Here is a 21,331-nt window from a genome sequence, read left to right as displayed (position 1 = left end):
ACCCACAAACCAAGTCTACAGTCTAAAAATAAATTGCACCCATAATCAGTCCTTTTTCTGAGCGTTGACACAAAGCAGCGGAGTCCCTTATCAAGTGCAAACAGTCACATCTGTGTAGGCTACCCCCCCCCCCCCCCCCCCCCAAAAAAAACAAAACAAAACGATATTACAGTCAGTGAAACATGTCTTCGCTCTGCGTCCTTCCCCCTTTCTTTTCCTTTTTCCATGCTTTTGAAGCCACAGTGTTTTCTTTGGACATTACATTTGGGACTGTGTTCCAAAACCCGAGTATCCAGACAAGCTGTGCTACAGGCAAACAGTGTGGGAGGGGGGAGAGAATGAGAGAGAGGAGGGAGGGAGGGAAAAATGATGATGTGGACCTTGTGAAAAAGTGAAACAGTACATACTTGGAGGAGGATAGATTGGAGGAAAAAGAGAAAGAAGGGAGTGTGTGTGTGTGTGTGTGTGTGTGTGTGTGTGTGTGTGTGTGTGTGCGTGCGTGCGTGCGTGCGTGCGTGCGTGCGTGCGTGCGTGCATGCGTGCGCGCATGCGCTCGCACGCGTGCGTGAAAGTTTGACAGAAAAAACGGAGAAAATTATAACAAAAGAGACACGTGCTTGAATTTCATACTCTAATCCAGCTCGCTCCTTTCTTTTAGATCTTTACCAAGTGTTACCATATGTTTACGGACTATCTCACAGCTTAGGCCACCCTGTCTCTTAAAATCATTGTTATGTTCTTTGATGTTAGGAGACAGTTTCATTTGACCGCGTGCACCACACAGCATATACCTATTCTGGAGCAAACATTCGGTGAAAATAGCTGATCTACGAGCTCACATGAAGCGCGTTGCGACACGTTGTATAGATTATAGACTGTTTTGGGTGAAGAGATATGGTCTAGATTAGAAGGAACAAGGAGGGCCCCTAGTACAGAGCCCTGGGGGACCCCAGGGTCAATTAAGTATTCTATACTGTATTATTCTATTAAGTCTCTGAGGCGCTGCACTGTCTCTCTGCATTCTATATGTGTGTAATTACCTTGCTTATTGTATAGGCCACTCTGGAGAATGAATGAATGAATGACATTTTTATTTCCGTGTCATGCCACTTTATACACACATAAATATTTTTAGATGGATTAATCTAATGCTTATTAATCAGATCTCGTGTTGGAATGGGATTATCTTGTTCCCTTCTCGCTCCCAGACCAGGCTAAACGTCATGCTAAACTGGCCAACAGCTGACAAGATATGTTAAACTCTATAATCCCGAGTTTTTGCATAGATTGTGTAGCACACTGGAGAAGGTGATTTAATGAGCTTGGTCCAGTTAGGTCGGGATGCAGCACATATTATGGATGTGGTTATAGCTGGTCTTGTCTCTGATAACAGTCGGCTCCCCTCACGGTCTCGGCAGCTCTCTTCCCACCGCGGTGTAGAGAATGGAAAAGATGACACGGCTGTAGAACCCAGACATTGGGCTGCTGGTTTACTGCTCACCGACACACTGGACCTGAGAAAACATGAAGACAGAGAAGGAAAAGAAACATAAAACTTACAGACAGACAGATAACGATACATATACAGTAAGACAAAACTATAGCGAAATAAATGCACCATGTGTATACAGAGGGATTGTGCTAAAGCCGAGTTGACACATCCACACACGCTGCCAGTCTCCTACTGCCATGACAAAGATTGAAGATTAATTTAAGGGGTTCGGATTGCATAGACAGCCATGTTACCTCCACAGGCATTCTCTCTGGTTAAACTCACCGTCACCTCCATGGAAGACAATTTGATGCTTGTTGGGTCTCAACTTTCCTACGAGGCGGTGGAAAGCCTGGTGAGGCGAGGTTAGGTCTCAACTATACCCACCACTGAAACTAGAGCGGTGCCCATTGGGCACTGGCCTACTTGGAACGATGCAAGTTGGAAATTAATGCCCCACCCAGTTATTACGTCTGTGTCCTTTTTATGCCCATGTGTGGAGTGCTTTGTCATGCCCAAATATGGAGTCTATGCAGATGTCAGAACAGGCCAGCTCCATATATGGAGATCTGTCCAGAGCCTTGGTGGAGGCTTTTGTGCTGGCTCTGGACAGACTTGACAGCGGGCACTGCACTCCCTGTGGGGGTGTGGAACGTGTGCTGTCGGGGCAACTCGCTGATCAGCCTGCATTGGGGCCCACTGCCGTTACGCGTCTGCTGATACCTGTCCATTTAAACTCTAGACGGGCCCGCCCCAAACTTATTCGTGCAGCCGTGCCCGGCAGCCGGCAAAAAGTTCTTAACAGGCCCGGAAATTAAGATCTTACCAAAGCGCCAGCGCTCGCCCAGCAGTCTGCTGTCACCCAGGCGGATGCGTGCACGCTTCTCGCCCTCAGGCGTCTTAGGATAGTTATATTAGGATAGTTCTTAAAGTGGGCACCCTAAGGTGTCCATTTGACATTTGGAATTATCTGTAAAAGTTTGCAGTTGGGTGAGTCAGACTCCTGCATCAGTATGCCAGTCAAAGCATGAGGACCAGAGTGTCATTTCCTACCGGTAAAGGTTTATTCAAATTCCATTCAGTGTGACAGATGATGGAATGTACAACTGATGATTGTAGGTCAAAATAATGCATCAAACAGGAACAAACTAAAAGTAACCAACTTCATGAAATAACTTAATCTTATGCCTCTCAAACACCCACCCAAAATGACAACTGCCTGCCTTTTGATTAAGGCCACATACAATCAGCTAGTGTTAGCTGGGCTAATCACTCAAGTCATCAGTACAGGTGTGTACTTTTCACTAAAAGGTATAATATGTGTTCTGTCCTGTTTAATTGGTGGTACTTTCCTCCTACAGGTGAGGGGAGCATTTAGCACGAGTAAACCCTGTGCACTGTGCAGCCATGGGGTTTAACATTGAGCACTTCCGCATTTTGGACACCAAATTTTGGAGTCCAAATCGATAAAATGCATAAGTAGAACGTTCTTCCGGGTGCTTCAAAACGCCACTGAGCAACATCCATTGAAACGAATGGCAGGGGGCGGGGCTGTCGCTGCCGGTCTGCACTCTGTCCTTTATAACTCTATGGTGGGGATAATTAATTCCATAATTCTGGTGAGGCTCTATACATAACTGTACAGGTACTATAGACAGTCCCACTCATCTTATACAGACACATCTAACATCATTCGACCGGGCCCCACCTGTGGCAGCAGCGCTCTCTTCCCCCAGAGTCGAAAACTTGACCCCCGCTTTGAGCTGTTTAAAAGCCAGATTTGTCCAACACAGGAGTTTATGTGGCAGCCTGGCAGGTGTGGAGGTTTGATTGGTAGCAGGTGGCAGACAGTTCAAGCTCTGATTTGAGCCTTGAACAAATATTCTGGTCCAGCAGAGCAACTGTTTGATGTCCCTTTAAAAGACCATACTGCTGTGAATACATAACTGTTAATGGCTTTATTTCAGGTATGTTTATAATTTCACCACTGTAGGAATGACCGTGTTAGTGGCTGGAGAAACAGTACAGAGGCATTGGTAAAGGTTAACCAATGGTATATGTTTATTCACCAAATGAGCACTACAAACCGGCATAAATACAGGAAGCTCACTCCCAGCACAGAGTTCAGTTCACTGGCAAAATGGCAGCCTTTTATACCCAGCTGTGGCTAATGAGAATGGACTATACCATTTACAGGAGTGTCTTGAAATGAGAACATACCATAAATACATACATAAGCATGAAGTCCTTCACACTACAACATAAATAAACAATCCCCCCAGGTGGAACTCGTTGGCTGAGTGGCCATCTCAGCTAAACAGGAAACAGTATTCAACAATAAAATGACTGCAAAATACAACTGTGCAAGTTAATAAAGTGCCAATATGCTGTGCAACATAAGTAACAGAGGACCACTCTGTTACCACTTAAACCCTCTAGACTTATGTGAATGTAATGCAACAACAATGTAACTGCAACACCACTAGGAATCGATAGCAGGGCCGCTTTGAAACCCTTAGTATTGTTATTCGAACAATATCTAAAATGTCATGCTCATCAGCCCATTGACTTGAACACTTGACATTATTGTAAACAAGCCACTGGATTCCATTTGAACTTGCAGGGACTTGAAATGTTTGAGATAGCTGGTAAACAAACACAGTGAGGTTGTGTTAAATCGTAACATTTTACTGCATTTTAACTTAAGGCTCAATTGATTGATTTATTAAATAAATGCAACCGTGCGTGACATATTTACTGCGATTATGCAACATCTAAAGCCACTAGGGAGAAAATGGTCTGTGTTTATTTTTGATCTATGGCCAAAGTTGTGAATAGACAGGTGCCTTTGACAGGACTTTGTGAGTTGTGACAAGGTTAAAAAGTGTTACTGACAGTCATTCTAAAGTCCTGGACAGTTAAGTCTTAAGTGACTGAGAAGGGTTTATATCCCAGCACCACATCGTGTCTGTATCAATTATTGTTCTATTATTGTGTTATTTAGTTATTGTCTTGTCTGGGAAATATGATAACGTGACATTTGTTTTACTTTGGGGAAAAAAACTATATGGCTGAGAGTGGTAAGTGTCACGATATCAGTCAGTAATACTGTCACGGTGTGACTCAAGACAAGTAATAGGACCAAAATGCTGAACAGACAGGTGCAGAGAACATCAAATTAAAGTATGAAAACACTAGGTGAACATAATGGGAACAGAACACCATAACAACATCTATAGTCAAGCAGGGAACATAAGGAAATGAGCATTTGTGCCCGTCTTAGACATGCGTGGAGCAAGTTCAGTCAGGGAACCTCAGTCAGCGCGCCGGCCGTTAATTGGGCCACCGCAGCACATGATTCACTCAGCCAATAACACGCTCACCCCATCTCATACCGGCTACTTTAACCGAAGGTTTTGCATTCATCCTCCTGCTTGCTTGCTTGCTGCTGCTTTATTGTATACTGTGCGCTGCTGTATACAAAGTGCTCACCCACCTCCACCCCAGCTACCTTTCGTTTTGGATCTACTGTTTAGGTACGGGGGATTCGGAGTCCCTATGGTCGGGACTGATGCGCTTGACCTGAGTACCTAAAAAGCAGATCCAATACATCGCCAAACCATAATAAATATATTGCATTGATTATCTTATATTCAATAAATATATATATTACATCCTCCTTGAGTTGTCAGACTGAACTGAGGGTTTAAGTAGACATGCAGGGATCACAATACACAGGTGAACAGAACAAACAATCAACACTGGGATTGGCTGGGAGACTAACAGGACACAGGTGGAGAAAACTAGTAATCACAAGGAGGTAAGACAAGACAGGCAAACACAACTAGGGAAAACAGGAAACACTAGGTCGGACATCACTAAACAGTAAAAGTGTGCAACAGACTGATATCGTGACAGTAAAGTAAGTGAGAAACTATACATCCCTCTTGTTGTTCAATGATATGAGCTGGTGTGCTTTGTGTGCTTGCGTGAATTAAGAGTATTCCTGTCGTGAAAAGTGTCCATGCTTATTGATCCCATAATTCATTACATTTTGAGCATACTTGATCCCATTTTGGGATTCTGTGCATTGGAAAACACAATAGGCAGCATAAGCAGGCTGTGCTGTACAACACATTCCGTTTTAACGAATAGATCTACTGTAGACCTGAGACCCATTCTTGTGGAGACCTCTCTCTCTCTCTCTCTCTCTCTCTCTCACACACACTCACTCACTCACACTCTCTTTCTCTCTCTCTCTCTCTCTCTCTCTCTCTCTCTCTCTCTCTCTCTCTCTCTTTCCATCTGCTGAAATCATTTGAGTGGTTCAGTGGAAGAGAGGAGGTCTGGGAAAGTCATTTTACTTCCTGGATTGTTGACGACTGCAACCATAAAGAGAGTGAGCCCAAGTGACTGTCTCCTCAAAATGGCTCGGTGGAAAAGGCTACACACACTACAAAGTAAAATATTCAGTATTCATTTAACTCTGACAAGAGTGTACAAATGTTCCTTTTTTCTTTTCTTTTTTTGGAGCTAATCTGGTTTAATCCTCTCTGTGCTTTCTTGTGTTTATTCTACTAACTGTTAATACAGTTTTCAATCAATCAAATATCTCAGAGAATCTTTCTCATAGACCACGTTCAGCAATGCTGGAACGTATTTCGCTTAAATAGCAATTTCTTGGTACAAATGTACCTTTTGTTTGGTTTTTGGAGCTAACACTGAGGATTGTAGTGCAACTTTTCTGATGAATTTAAATTGGAGGACCCCATGATGGAAAGAAGCCTTAGTGCTTTCTTGGTTTTTACCAGCTGCTGCGATGCGCTGGTCTATGTATCGCCATATAGCAACAGTCCTGACATTTGCGCAACTTAGCTGTGGGTTTTTCCTCATTGGCTAGCCTCTAAGCCAATAGGTCCCATAAAACCCATACTCTGGACAGTGTAAAACCCATATTCTAAAACATAACGTGATGTTCGTATTGAACTGTGCTCATTCTACAAACTGTTAATACAGTTTTCAATCAATCAAACAAACCTGTATAGCTGTGTCTATAATATCTCAGAGAATCTTTCTCATAGACTTTCTCATAGAATCTTTCTCAATCTGATGACAACCACAAAACATCCCTTTTATAGTTTTGAGGTCCTGACACTGGACATATAATTACAGTGCTCTCATTTGCTCTTTTCACCCTAAACTGGCACAGTTCTTCATGACCTTTCCTTGCAAAACGTCCTTTGTCTCAATCAAAGTATAAGAATGTGAAATATGCTACATTCCATTAGGATCAGATGAAGAATGAAAGTGTTATGCGGCTTCATCAGTTTAAATGTTATATTTTGAATGCGGCTTTGGGGGACAATTGATGAAATGAAACGTGGAGATGGGGGGGGGGAAAGGGGGACGTCTCAGCCATGAGCAGGATTGGTTGCGCCGTGCGGAGGGAATGGTAAGACGTGGGAGAAAAGGAGGAGGAGGAAGGAGGATTTGTCGAGAAGAGGAGATTTGTCACTTCAGAGTTCCACCCCGCCTCCCTTATAGAAGTGCGTGTGCGTGTGTGTGTGTGTGTGTGTGTGTGTGTGTGTGTGTGTGTGTGTGTGTGTGTGTGTGCGCGCGCGCGTGCGTGCGTGCGTGTGTGTTGGGTGCATTAACAAAGAGCATCTGAAAAACAGAACTTATATATTGTGTATAGCTTCCACAACATCATGTCTGATATTTCCACCATTTAAAGTTGAATATGCAATAGCCATAATTGCCCACATTACGTGTGGGGGCAGTGGAGGCAGTTGGAAATCACATTAGTGTGGTGTGGTATGTGGACCTCCGATTCACTGCACGAGCGACACTTTTTCCATAAGCCTATTGGAAAAAAGGAGAGCTGGAAAGATACCTCCTCCCCCCCCACGAATGTTGTGCCAGTGAACATCCCAGACTTTGAAAAGTAAAAGAGCAAGAACCCAGGGCAATTCTAAAGGGGCGGAGCTATACAAGGGAAATAATGGGAGGAGCGACAAATAAATAAATAAAAACGTGGGGTAGTATCAGATTTCGTCCGGCATTATAACATTCACGACAGAATCGCAGAGTCTCTGAGAACGACGGTGTTATAGAAAGGAGACTCGGCCAATGGACCTCTGTGACTCATACGCGTTCCTCCCCTGGTCCCCTCAGACTCCCCCAGCCTCCCTCCTCCCTCATTCATTTGAGGCCCCAACAAATGGTAGCAATCTATCGGCTTTTATGTAGCATCCTAAAGTGTCATCCGCCGTGTGGTTGGGTTGTTCGTCAAAGTTAAAGCGCTCTGCGTTTCTCCAATTTGTTTTTAGCTGCATGAAGCTCTATAGCTGTGCCTCCTGCCCTTTTCAATAAAAGCCGGTTTGCGGACGGACGGACGGAGCCGTTGTCTCTCTCTGAGTCTCTTGTCTTTGGCATGTCGACCTGGTCTCAGAGAGCATTTTCCCAGATGTGTAATGATATACGGCTGCACTGAAGAGAGAGAGAGAGGGAGAGATAGACAGGGGGGGGGGGGGGGGGGGCAAAAAGCGAGAGCATGAGAGAGAGAGAGAGAGAGAGAGAGAGAGAGAGAGACAGAGAGAGAAAGAGAGAGAGAGAGAGAGAGAGAGAGAGAGAGAGAGAGAGACTCCAGACAGCTGGACTCACTTAAATGTGTTCTTCGTGTGTGCTGTAATATGGAAAAGATTTCTCTCCACTCTCCACTCTCTGCTCGCCATTCTGAGCTCAGTTTAACCCTTAAATTGCTAAATGTAGACTCCGTTTAACAATATAAAAAGTCCAGCCTCTGCGCTTTGATGACGCCCTGGCTGACAATGACACATTGTGCACAGTAGTGCACACGACTCGTACTGCTATGTACAAATTGTACATGTCCATCCCCAATTGCTACATCCTTTTACGGAGCTACTGTGTACCTAATATTAAGGATTGCTGCATACAGTATGCAGAAGACATGATTTTTTTCCTACCAATTAAAATTGAAGAGAGCACAATAGCACGCTATACTTTGTCAAAGTCGGATTTCGATCCATCCCGAACAAGTTGAGTTAACCTTAAATCCATATATCGTTAACAAGTCCATGCTGGGAAAGATGTCAGACCAAAACTATACTGATGGGTTTCACAACATTGTGTGTGTGTGTGTGTGTGTGTGTGTGTGTGTGTGCGTGCGCGTGCGTGGGGTGCATGAGACTGTGTGAGAGCTGAGAGGTTTAGAGGTTTAGCAGTAATAGTAATATGTGTCACAGGTGAAACCTCACATACAGGCCCGTTGTTATTAGCGACCTATAGTCATGATTGACTGCCCCCATAAGCCAATGGTATAGTCTGAAACTCGTGTAGCCAATCACGTAGTAGCGACCTAGTCATGATTGGCTGCCTCCTAGTCCTAAGCCCTGCCCCGCACCGCGGAAGTGAGCGCTTCCCCGGAAGGCGTCATGCCCCTCAGACAGCCACAAGTCTGCCGCCCACTGCATGGTAACTATCTCCGTGACACAAGTTCACCAGTAGAATTAGTTGGGCCTTAAATCCATTGTGAAATGATCTCTTATACCTCGACCGAAACGCCCTTTGCATTATTTATTCAGGCATGTCTAAAATAAAACTCCTGGCTGGACAGTCCTCTCTAAATGCCACTGGGTTTCTGTTCTCTTTCTCTCTCTCTCTCTCTCTCTCTCAAACCGCGGGCCAGCTCTATCCAGCAATTAGCCGCTAGCCGTGGACTCCAGTGACATTGTGCGGAGATATTTCTGTCACGTTTATTATGCCTTTAGCTGACCAAGACTGAGTCATGTGGACACGCAGGCAGACCTAACCATGTGTTAGTCCCAGCCAAGGGAGAGGCTCCCTCACTTTGATTTTCATTTTTCTTTCCCCTTTTTTCTTTCTTCATTCTTTATTTTTTGTATTCACGTCCTCTCATTCTCTCTTGTCTTTCAGGGGTATTGTTTTTGGATCGCCTCCTGAGAGACATCCTCAGAGAAACCTTTGATTTAGCAAAACAATTAAACTAAAAGGATGAGAATGTGTCTTTGCTATAACAGTAGGCTTAGGCTATACGATCGATAGACCTATATATACAAGACGAGTACTCAGTGAGCATTAGTTTAACTCAGTCTCAGAGAGACATTAAAAGCTCAGGATTTAGCAGCGTCAATTTTGTCCACGCTTTCAACTTCGTCGGTGTGTGCGTGTCCGTGCATGCGTGCGAGCTTAGTGTATCTTCCTATATATCTCCGGCAGAAAAGACCCCCATAGCCTCTGACTCAACTTCTCCTCCGCCATGTTCATTTGCGATTGTTGACATGTATTTATACTCTCCCATACCTCTCCCTCCCTCCCTCCCTCCCCCAAACATCTGCCCATGCCCACTCCCCGATAGCAGAACCTCCTCAATAACCCCACCCCCTCACTGTGTCTTCAGCAGCAGGTCTGCACACACACTCACAATGTTCCACTGGAAACAGCCTGCAGCTGTGCTATAGCCTAGAGGCGCAGAGTCAGAGGAGGGAGGGATCAAGAGAAGGAAAAGAAAGAAAGAAAGGGGGGGTAATGAGAGAGAAAGAGACGATATGGAGGGATCGAGGGATCAATAGGAAGAGAAGAAGAGGAAGAAAAAGAGGGGGGTAAATGAGAAAGAGAAGGTGTGGGGGAGATAAGAACATAAGGCGGGGGTGGGGGAGAGGAAGAGGGAGAGAGAAATGGTGATAAATAAAGGGAGAGAGACCGTGAGAGAGACAGAGAGAGAGGAGCCCTTGCAGACTTGGCTGGGTAGTTATATAATTTGAAGCACATAAAGTAAATGAGAGCTCCTTAAAATGTGTGGCCGTTCTTTTACGGGTCCCTGCACGGTTCCCTTCTCCCTTCCTTAATTCCTTCCTTCCTGGGTGAGCTGAGCAGAACGCATGCCAGTGGCTTCAGCATTCTGATATGCGCTCAGGCCTGTCAGGCCGGCCATAGCGAGCGGAGTGCTTTGAAGCAGCTTGTCTCCTTCATGGTGCTTAAAGCCTCGAGCATGTGTCAGCAGCCTCCAGCTCACCTCCGAGAAAGGAAAGCGCTTTTCAAAAGACTATACTGCACCATGCAATGGGCCACTTCTGTAGTGTCCCTATAGTCCCCAAATTGAGGCCATTTAATACATCGAGTTATATGGTTTACTTTGCAAGCAACTCTGGTGTTTTAGGACAACCCAAGGTTCTATACCAAAGCTCAACACATTGCTTTAAATGTTTTCCCTTCGCATGGCTTCAAATGGAAAGTTTATCACCACAGTATCCTGAGCAGAGAGATCGAGAGAGAAAAGCTCCCTGGATCATAGGCTGTAATTTCAAAACCCCAGCTGCCCCGTAGTCGTCTGCTGCTATAGTGTGCACGTCACTGTGTCTACTGTACATGTGTGCATGTACTGTACTGCATGCACAGGTATGTGTGAGCTTGTGTGTGTGTGTGTGTGTGTGTGTGTGTGTGTGTGTGTGTGTGTGTGTGTGTGGCCTATACTTGTGTGTGCCTAATCAAAATGCGTTGTGCATGCATATACTTTATGCACACATACCTGAGTGCTTTTGCACACACACACACACACACACACACACACACACACACACACACACACACACACACACACACACACACGCACACACACACACACACACACACACACACACACACACACACACAAACACACACACACACGCACACACACACACACACACACACACACACACATGTGTCTAGTTGTACTCTGCGAGCCCCTGTGTGTGTTGATTTTGACAGCAAATTTAGTTTTAGTCGATTAAATATCAAAAGATTTACAGTTGATTTAGTCGACTAAAATGTGTTTTGGCCTTGCTATGATGCCGTCATAATGGCTGATTTTACTCTAAAATAGCCTAGATCTAGATCTGCTATTTTCAGCATGCAACCAAGTGTAAAATGACTTATACTGGATCTCTTCTCCACTAGTTCCTTGCTAACATTTTAGTCTCGTTTTCATTTGTTGGGCGAAATTGTCAGTATATTTAGTCTTAGTTTTAGCCATCATAGCTTAGTTTTCACGTAGTTTCCATTGAGTTCTCGTCAGTGAAAAAAGGTATAGTCGCATTAGTCGACAACATCAACACCGGTGTGTGTCTGAACAATTTCGTCCTCCCCTCCCTCTTCTTGAAACTCTCCTCTCTTGTCTGTACTTCTCTTTATAGTTTTCAGTGAAGTGAAATGATTATAGGAGTGTTAGTGCTCCTCCTCCTTAATCACCCACTCTCTCTCCCTAGTTTTCTGTCTCCTCCATCATCACTCTACCTCTACGGACAACTGCTGGTACTCAGGTGTGTGTGTGGTCCATATCTCCATACATAGCATTATTTGACAAAATGGTAGATCAACCACACGCACACACGCACGTGAAACAAAACAAAGACCTCCTCGGTCAACAACCAAATTAACATACAACATTCAGACATCCCGAGAAAAAAAACTGGGTTAATTCCTATCCTGGATTTTTGTCAAATAAAGACTTTCTTAAATCATCATACAGTGGACAGTGGAAAACAAAATGAAACCTCTACAACTCCCAGGTCACAGAGAACACGTCTGCTCCTCAGGAATGCCAGTCTATATCTGCCCACCTCAAATGCCAGAGGTATAATACGTATATATAAAGTGCAAATGCTTCTAAGCCTCATGCTGTCTGATGATTAAATGTGTGTATTGAACAATAATGTGAATGTGATATATTACTATCTTGAATATGAATGCAGATATAGCCTACAGTACCATGAGTTGGTTGGAGTTGTGCTCCACCCAACCCCTCCCTGCACAGTTCACAGGTTCAACAAGGCATGTCTCCACAGGGTGTGTCTGACTACTAGCGCAGCACTTGATGGAAACAAGTAGGCTACAGGGGATATATCCTGCAGGAGCTAAACTATAGGTTTCCGTTTATATATGGCTTCAGAATAATGCTATGCGAATGCTACAATATGCTAATGCTATGCTGAACCGAGGTTATCACGCTTTTGTCTTTTTGTTTTCCTGAGTTCGTATGACGCCAAAAAGCAATGCACGCAACCTTGAATATAATTATGTTGTGCCCTGCTCCTGCAGGCATGAATTCTTCCACTTTTATACCTACAGTATAAAGCTACAGTAACTGTGCTGTCTGTCTGCGTGAGCCAAACAAGTTTTGCAACGTGCTTGCTGTAAAATAGTTGTTCCCAATTCAGATTGATCCCTAGTTGGCACTGGATCTCTCTACCTCGATCCACTGGATCTCTCTACTTCGATTCCAATTTATTGCAAGATATTCTACAGGACAGAGACAGTATAGTGTTAGACAGACAGTGGTGGAAAAAGTACTCACATTTTTTACTTAAGTAAAAGTAATAATACTGCAAAGTAGAACTACTCTGTTTAGAAGTCTGTTACAAGTAAAAGTCCAGAATTCAAAAGTACAAAGTACAAAAGTATCGGAATCAAAATGTACTTAAAGCAAAAGTACTCATTTGCAAGATAGTCCCCATTCAGGTTTTCAAATGTATACAAATCTTTTGAAATAGCAGATCTACAAGCTCACATTTGCGTCGCATGGCGACGCATAGCCCTGGTCCAGTGCGCTAGCGAGTCTCTCTCACTAACGCCTGGCGAGATGGCCTCTGCGCACACAGGTGAATTCCACTGCTGTGCGAGCGGTCCAACTTTTTTATCGCAAATAAACAAAATTACTCTGAAAGTCTATTCTCCAGGCTGGGAAGTGTCTCAGGTCCCCAGCTTCTCTCTAAAATGCACTATTTTTGTCATTAAATACAATGCATCCAACTGGATCGGCGCAGGCACAACCCAGAAATGTAGTGGTATAGAAGAAGTTACTCTGTGACTCTTGGCACAAAGTGCGTTAGTGAGAGAGACTCGCTAATGCACTGGCGCAGTGCTAGGGGACGCACTGTGAGCTTGTAGATCGGCTATTTTCAAATGGATGAAATGTATATAGGGCTGAAGTGGTTAATGTATTTTTAATAATAATAATCATATTATCAGGGTAATAGCTCGCACGACTCCAGTTGCTTTTAAACACTCTGAGCATCTTTACCTAGGGAGACTATAAAATGTGGCACTTCTGGTGTCTCCAGCAGATAGACAACGCTGATGAAGTCTTGAACAAAAATTACAATATTGGACTCTGAGATAAAGTTTTGGAAATGGGAATTAGCCGACTCAAGTACAGTAGGCTACAAAATCCCCAAAATTGTTCTTAACCGATGTTCTACCATGCTCTCTTCCAGCTTACCTGGTGGCTCAGCCATATGCTCAGAGTGAGGACCTGCCTTTGAATCTGCATTGCCTGGCATGGCATCATGTCTCTCCTCTTTCTGACCTTGAAATAAAGCAAAACATGGCAAGAACATTATCTCAAAAGAAAGGTCTACAATAAAGACTACTTTCTGAACGCATATATGCTTACTGCAATATTATCATGTGGCACCGATGGTTTTGTGACGCACGTTTAGATTCGTTTTTGTTTTGCACGGGCTATACACAGTATTCTATAGATGGTGAATAGGCTTTTGTGTTGTTGAGAGGCCTTGAAAACATTACACATGTTATGAGGAGCTATAGATTATGCGTTTTCGTCTAACAATCGTTCATAGTATTTCAGTCCTATCTACTGTATGTTCACGTATTCTCTTCCTTTCCAGCTGGTTGGCAGGTGGACAACTACCCCTGGCATGAAGGGATTCGCTCCACCCATAATCCTTAGCGGCCTGCCTCTGGATCCGAGGGAAACATGAGACACTGCAGAGAAGAAGGAACCAAACAGGAGACGGCCCGGAGACGTCCAATCAGAGCAGAGAACATCTGGAGGAATCAGAGTGCATGCCGAGCTGGCATGCTAGCATTCGGAAGACAACAGAGGAGTTATATTCAAAATGGCTGAAGGTTAAAAAAGAAGAATTGAGTTGAATTTAAAAGTCTGAATTGGTGTCTCCTGTACCTACTATACTGCCAGCTTTAACCATGATCACAAAGTATCTGAAGAGACACATCATTTGTTTTGATAATGTTTCGGCCACCATCATTGAATATCGACACATACAATGTATATAATACATTATGAGATTATATTGAAACCTCTGTATCAATGCACTTGGATACTCTTGTGTTATATGACGCATTTCTTTTTGCATTAGCGAGGGAACTATAGAACCAGAACCCAAATCTGAAGCTATAAGCTACCATTACAGATGTTGTTGGAACTTGGAGACCTAAACCCTAAGTGTGCTCTTTCTGGGGTGAACATTATGCGAAAACAGCAGATCTATAAGCCCCACAGCGCGTTGCAATGCAATGTGTCGTGAGCTTGTAGATCTGCTATATTCAGCGAGGAGATTTGGTGTAGAGCGAGGGGGGAAACAAAGGTGGGGACCTAGTACAGAGCCCTGGGGCTTATCTAAGTATACAGTCTCTAAGTGGTTTACTACCTGACAGCCGTCAGTGATAAACTTCTTGCATTCTTGGGTGGCTGGCTGGCCCAAATCAAAGGTTTCCGGTTTATAGCAGCATCACACCTGAAAATATGTTGGCTGCTTTGCACTAATATTTTAAGATCAATCTGAATTTGCTGCCGGTATATTTAGATATCTGTATTTTGTAAATTATTACATGATGTCATGAAAAGGTGACGAAGATACCTTTAGGCACAAACTAGCCGATCGTGTAAACGGTTTCATACTCCTGCTGCCTCCATGATCCTCAGAAAACACGAACGTGTTGTCAATGGGAGAACTGCCATCTTTAAAACACATTTCATCTGCATGGCCCCTCCCATACAGCCTCCACACACACACACACACACACACACACACACACACACACTCTCTCTCGCTCTCTCCCTTCTTTTTCAACCTTTTGACTTGGGACTGCTGGTGGGGGGGAGGGGGAGGGGGGTGAGATGAGGTTGTCTGGATATTCCTCCGATGACTAACTTTTTTCTGGCATAGGGGGAGGAGGGAGAGGAGAACTGTCCACGAAGAGAAGGGGAGCTAAAATAATAGATAGTTGAGCAGCAGCCATTTTGAGCTGGTCAATGCCATGAACAGATACAAGCTAAAGCTAAAGAATTTCCATTGAAGTTATTGTCTGTATGGTTTCAAAGGCTATAGGTTTAAAAAGAAAAGAAAAAGGCAGCAGCATCTTTCAGCACAGAATGGAACAGAACTGAACAGAACTGAACATAACTGAACAGAAAGACTAATAGAATAGAAGTCCCTGCACTGTATTGCAATTGCTTAATAGTTTAGCAGCAATGGAGTGCATGCTATCCATCACTGTTCAAATAGTGTGTGTTCTTAACTTCTTGGTTTGGTCTCGGTGAGTGGAGGGTTGTCCCCATTCATCATTTATCATGTGGCCTTATACTGGCCTAGTCTAAATGTAATAACATTATTTGTAAGAGAGCACACCAGTAACCACGTGAACCCTATATGCTGGGCATATCATAACATAGTGAACATTTGTAGAGCCCCTATTTTCGCCAAAATGATTTGGTGAAGAGGGTCAAAGTGACAGACCAACGGATGACCCTGTTCAACTAAGTATCTAGGGTTTACAGTATGTGGTTAATATATAGGCCTATACTGTTTCATCTTTAGGTTCACTGCAGGTATTGTCTATTAATCATGAACTTATAGTTGCTAGTTGATATTTACACATTATACCTTTTTGACTCTTAAAGATGAAAGTGCAAAAATGTATATCCAGAAGGCATGACATGCAGTGATGACTGTCAGTGACTCACACATGCAGACACCTTTCCAGAGGGAATCTGTATATCACTTGTCATGTTTTGAAATGTTTTGGCTAATCCATTTATTGGGAGGGACAGTGGCAGTGTGATCTTATCAATTGCTTGGGTATGAGGGCCATTCTGAGTATGCCTATTACGAGCCACAGTAGTATAGCCTAGTAGTAGTAAGTAGACCACTCAACACACTGCAGGTCTGGTCATGTGGCCAGGTATAGGAGCTCAGAAAGAGAGAGAGAGAGAGAGAGAGAGAGAGAGAGAGAGAGAGAGGGAGAGGAGGGGGTGAAATTAGATATGTCCCTCACACCTGTAGCTCTCCCAGTATGCATGGCTGTGTTGTGATAGTTTCTCCATTGCATTCCATTGATAAGCATTTGCTGCAGAATTAAAGGCTGTTAAGTTTTGAATCAAATTATAAACTCCTACCAATTAGGTCACATTTTTAGCTAGATGTTTGTTATCATAAGCAATAGGTTTATGGCCTATTGTGGGACACTGACTGTGCAATGGCTGCAGGTGTATATTGTGAATGCTTTGCACGTGGATAAATGAAAAAAAAGAAGGGAAAAAAGTGAAGGATATTGCTACGTGTTACTTACAGTATGTTATACGTAGACTAGGCAAAAGAGCCACAGTGGCATTCCATACCAGTCACTGAAATCAAATAATTGAGCTTGGACGTGCGAAGTGTTTTTTAATCCATGCGTAAAACTTAAAATAACAAAAAAACAAACACCTCCTAACTTCACAGCAAATTAAATGTCAGCCATCTCCGCTTTACGAAATATAAACTCTATAAGTCTAAGAGACATGACGAGTTTAAAGAGGCCTACGACTTCCCGGTGCCCGGACCGAATGCCAGCCGACGCACCGCGCCTCATGGCGCATTTTACGCACACTCTACCCGGGGCAGCGCAGCGCAGCACCGGTGCCCTGCCTGCACGGTGCCCATCCATTTGGGTTCGGACGCTCCGGATGCGCCACCATGCATGCACCACGCGTAAAAGACCGGTCTGAGAAGAAGAGAGAAAAAAAAAAGTACGGCCTTCATCTCCCTTTTAAACGTCGACGCTGTCCACGTCCTCAAAAAGAATGGATCTAATTAAAACGTTGCACTCGTCATCATCGCCGATGCTGTGCCAAACGGGTTTATAGTGGGGAGAAGAAGGCTGGGAGATTCTGGACCACATGACTGACTGCTGGGCTGTGCGAGCTATAGAGGGAGCGCAGTCAGATTTCAGCTTCTGCTCTCCCATTGGCCAGTGGGCCGACTTTTGACACGCATGCGAGGGAACCTCCTGCCGTATAAATAGGGCCGGTCGAACTTTATTATTCTAGCATCACGGCAGCAGGTTTCTTTGGAGTTACGCGCGTCGTTTACAACTGTATGCCAGCGTAAAGGTGGTCTAAAAACAAGGGGCACAGCAGGCACAAGGAGTCTGCATGTCTGTTTAGAGACATGCTCAGCTTTGTGGATACCCGGATTCTCTTGCTGCTTGCAGCAACCTCTTTCCTAGCCTCATGCCAATGTAAGTTTGAATAATCATGCTTTTTTTCCCTCTGGATACTTACTTTTCGGGTCCCAAAGTTTTTTGAGGATCTCGCTGAGCTGCGTTTTGAGCTTTGACTTTTACAGCTGGGAATGTACTACTTGAAGCTGAACCTATGAAGACAGCACAAACCACCCCTGATTTAAACGGTCAACGGACTGAGCTCATTCGATGGATATTTTGTTATTCTTCAGTGTTTCCCAAAGGATACAATTTGATTTAGTATAGGCTATCCATGAGGGAGAAGCAAGCAACGTTGACCAAAAAGTTGTTATGGCTTTGAAAGAAACATACCTTAGTCTCTTTCATTAACATTTAATGTCTTTTGGAGCTGTAGATTTTGGGTTAAAGCTGGGCTATTACTCCCTATAGTTTCCTACTGGGATGAAAAGTTTGGGGCGTTGTACACGTTGTTCCATCCAGGCGTTCAGAGGATGAAGCTCTAGTATTGTAGGGAACGGCTACGTCGCCCCCTGGCGGCCGTGGTTGCGAGCATCCTTTTTTTTGGCATCAATTAGATTTTCTCCTCCAACAGACAGATCCAGTTATCAAGACAACGAATAGGCTGAAATGACACGTTGTGCTAAAATACATTACATTGTTATTGTTTAGTGCTATAATGGGGCCTTTTCAATGTCCTTCTTTGGTTCATACGGTCGTACCAGAGTTAGTAGTAGCAAAATGTTATATAATTACATGTATACGTCATAGTGATGTATTACTAATTAGATTATAATGAATGCAGATGTCTTTATCTTTAATAATTAAAGGCAGCTTCACCCAATTTCAGCATTCTACTTCAAAGTAGGGAGAGTTCTCTTTGAACACTCAAGTGCGCCGCCTTGTGGTCTAGTCTGGGCATGATCCATGAGGCCTCATAGATCAAGGGTCTAGGTCCCAGTCATTACCAAACCTGACCAGGGCAATGACACTTCCAAATATAGATATACCCAAATGAGCAATAATACATAACTGTAAAATAAATAAATACCTGTTCATCACTCTCTTATAAGGCTTAACCTCAGCAGTCTGATCTTTTTTTACCCTATTGGCCTGAATATAAGACTTTTTATCCTAAAAAAAAAACTGTCGTCGTATTATAATCAGGGACTAGACTATTTGACATTAAATGTTCTTTTTCCACAAATGAGTCTTGCAAAATGGGGCTGTCGTCTTACAATCAGAGTCGTCTTATATTCCGTGCAATATGGGTATCTAGATCATTCTAATCTGGCACTTTTCCAATATTTACAGGACAGAATAGACTCGATGGCAGAGTATTATATTCAGCTGTTTATACAGTAGTTAGTTGTTAACCACATCCTACTCCAAATGCTGTATTTCTTATCACGTTGGTGTATCAGTAGACCAAATATTCCTGTCCCACAGGCATAATAACATACCTGCCTGGGCCTGCTATAGCAGCTGGAGCCTCTGATTTGTTTTCATGGACCCGAATGGAGCATTCCAACTGATTCAACACGAATACTGCAAACATTTCATGTTTGTCGTCATCAGACAAAATTCAACCCTTAAAAACCTGACCTTTTGACCTGACGTCTGGAGGATATAGGACGGCCACTGCCTTTAAAGATATGACACAAGAATGCGTGTGTACATTCTAACCTGAAATGTATATACAGCAGCACCAACAGCCACGAATGATATTCACGCAACGTAGAGGCTCTGAATTACGCTTGATGATTCGGGTCAGAAAACAAACGGCCAACCTATAGGAACGTCTGACAAAATGACGTCACTCGCGCGGCACGTCACAGCTTTCGTCACGGCCGTGGCTACGTCGACTGCTCGCAGTGTGCTGCTCAGAGGAACGCGTGGGGCCTTTACGCGTCCACAATGTCACCTTTCATTGTCCGTGGTTCTCAAAGGTTTTCAATTTCAAGGAGCCCATAATAGGCGACTATTTTGGTTCCATTACACTCTCATGAGTTTTACAGACCTGTTAGGGTCCATTTGGATTCCCCTCAAAGGACCCCTGAGGGTCCCTGGACCCCACTTTGAGAACCACTGATCTATGGATATGGCAGATGTGGCGATTTGCTAGATGAGCTTTTATCTCCATATGGACTGGTTTTCCGGTGTGGGCCTATAGCCTAGTGCAGGTTATAATTCTCCAGAATGTTTGAAAGTGTAGATTCCTGTGATAGCCCCTGAAATAGAAGCCTATTCTAAAAGGACGGGGGCCTATAGATGTCTAGATGCCCTATGATTTTGTTCACGTTTTAAAAGCTGATTATGTCCTAAAAATGTTATATGTTCTAACAAGAGTATCCATTTTCTCTCTCCCTCTTCCCTTCCCTTCTCTTCCTTCTCCTACAAACACACCACAGACGGGGTTAGTACATAATTATTACATAATGCATGAGTTTATCAAAAGCAAATTGTTTTCGTTTTTACCTTTCTTTGCTGTCTCCTGCGTTCCACGCATCCATAACGCGCACTGAAAAGACACTTTGGCTAAACCTCATCTCGGCAATTTGAGCGACTTCGGCGATAGCAGAGCATTTATGAATACTTGAGCCATGTTACTTCTCCCCCAGTCCTCTCCCTTCCTGTTTCATGAATAGGTGAGGGTCTCATTGGCTACAGTTAATGTCAGTGAAAGCTAAAACCTGCCCGTAAGGGGGGTACTCATGGGGCCTGGTACAAAGGATCCTTTCTGAGGACAGGAGAGAGAGAGAGGGGCAGGGTGAGATTGCCCCCTAACAGCTGGCGTTTGGTCAGTTCTGCTTCCTCCCCAGCGCCTTGGTTTGGATTGGATTTTAGACGAGCAAGCTGGTCTCAGAGCAGTGTCTGAAGAGAGCAGCCTGCGTCCAAAAAAGGGGGAGAAAGTCATTATTAAACTGTAAAATGTAACTCGGACACTGATCAGACATTCCCACCATCTCACATTGCATAACGGGAGATCGGTTGTTTTGCCCTTCTTATGCATCGGATTGAATTGACAGATCAGGCTTTATTCGTTTCAAATGTTCTGCTCGTCACTGAAATGGCTTCAAATTACTAAGCAGCATCCTGGTGTCTTTAAAGGCCAGCGGGCATAAACATAGTCATGTTTATCACGACTATGTTTACCTGTAAACAGTAACCACGTGTCTTCTAATGCTGGTGCGGTGGCATGGCCTCGTCATGATACACCTGTAACCATGACAATGGCAATTATTGAGTATTTATGTAATCTGCACTGTTTTTATTGTAAAGCAGGTTTATGTAGGAGCATGTGCTAATAGGCTATATCCATTCATTATTATTATTACCATGACATCTTTGCATGCTGTGTTGTGTAATGATAACAGGACATTATTTAAGGCACAATGATGAATGGTTGCTGTATAGCATGCACATTAAATGACACAAGAAAGGCACGCTTGAAAAGACAGAATAAATAAATCTTGCATTTATTTATCTTCTTTTCTATTCAGCTGGGACCCCAGGTGAGCACAAATACCTTCTTTT

At 43.7% G+C, this 21,331-nt stretch overlaps 1 long non-coding RNA gene across 1 annotated transcript; it reads right to left on the bottom strand.

The window, feature by feature from the left end:
• Positions 1-158: 158 nt before the first annotated feature.
• Positions 159-21,309, bottom strand: LOC308331465. The gene is made up of 3 exons (XR_013965609.1): positions 20,273-21,309; positions 13,791-13,877; positions 159-1,514 (listed from the first exon to the last, which is right to left on the bottom strand). It is a non-coding gene; the product is annotated as an uncharacterized lncRNA (long non-coding RNA).
• Between the last annotated feature and the right edge of the window lie 22 nt (positions 21,310-21,331).

Source organism: Protomyctophum bolini, assembly GCF_963924005.1.
Source record: "Protomyctophum bolini genome assembly, chromosome: 17".
NCBI lineage: Eukaryota > Metazoa > Chordata > Actinopteri > Myctophiformes > Myctophidae > Protomyctophum > Protomyctophum bolini.
Note: the sequence above shows the minus strand (reverse complement) of the source record. Positions and strands in the feature narration are given on the sequence as shown.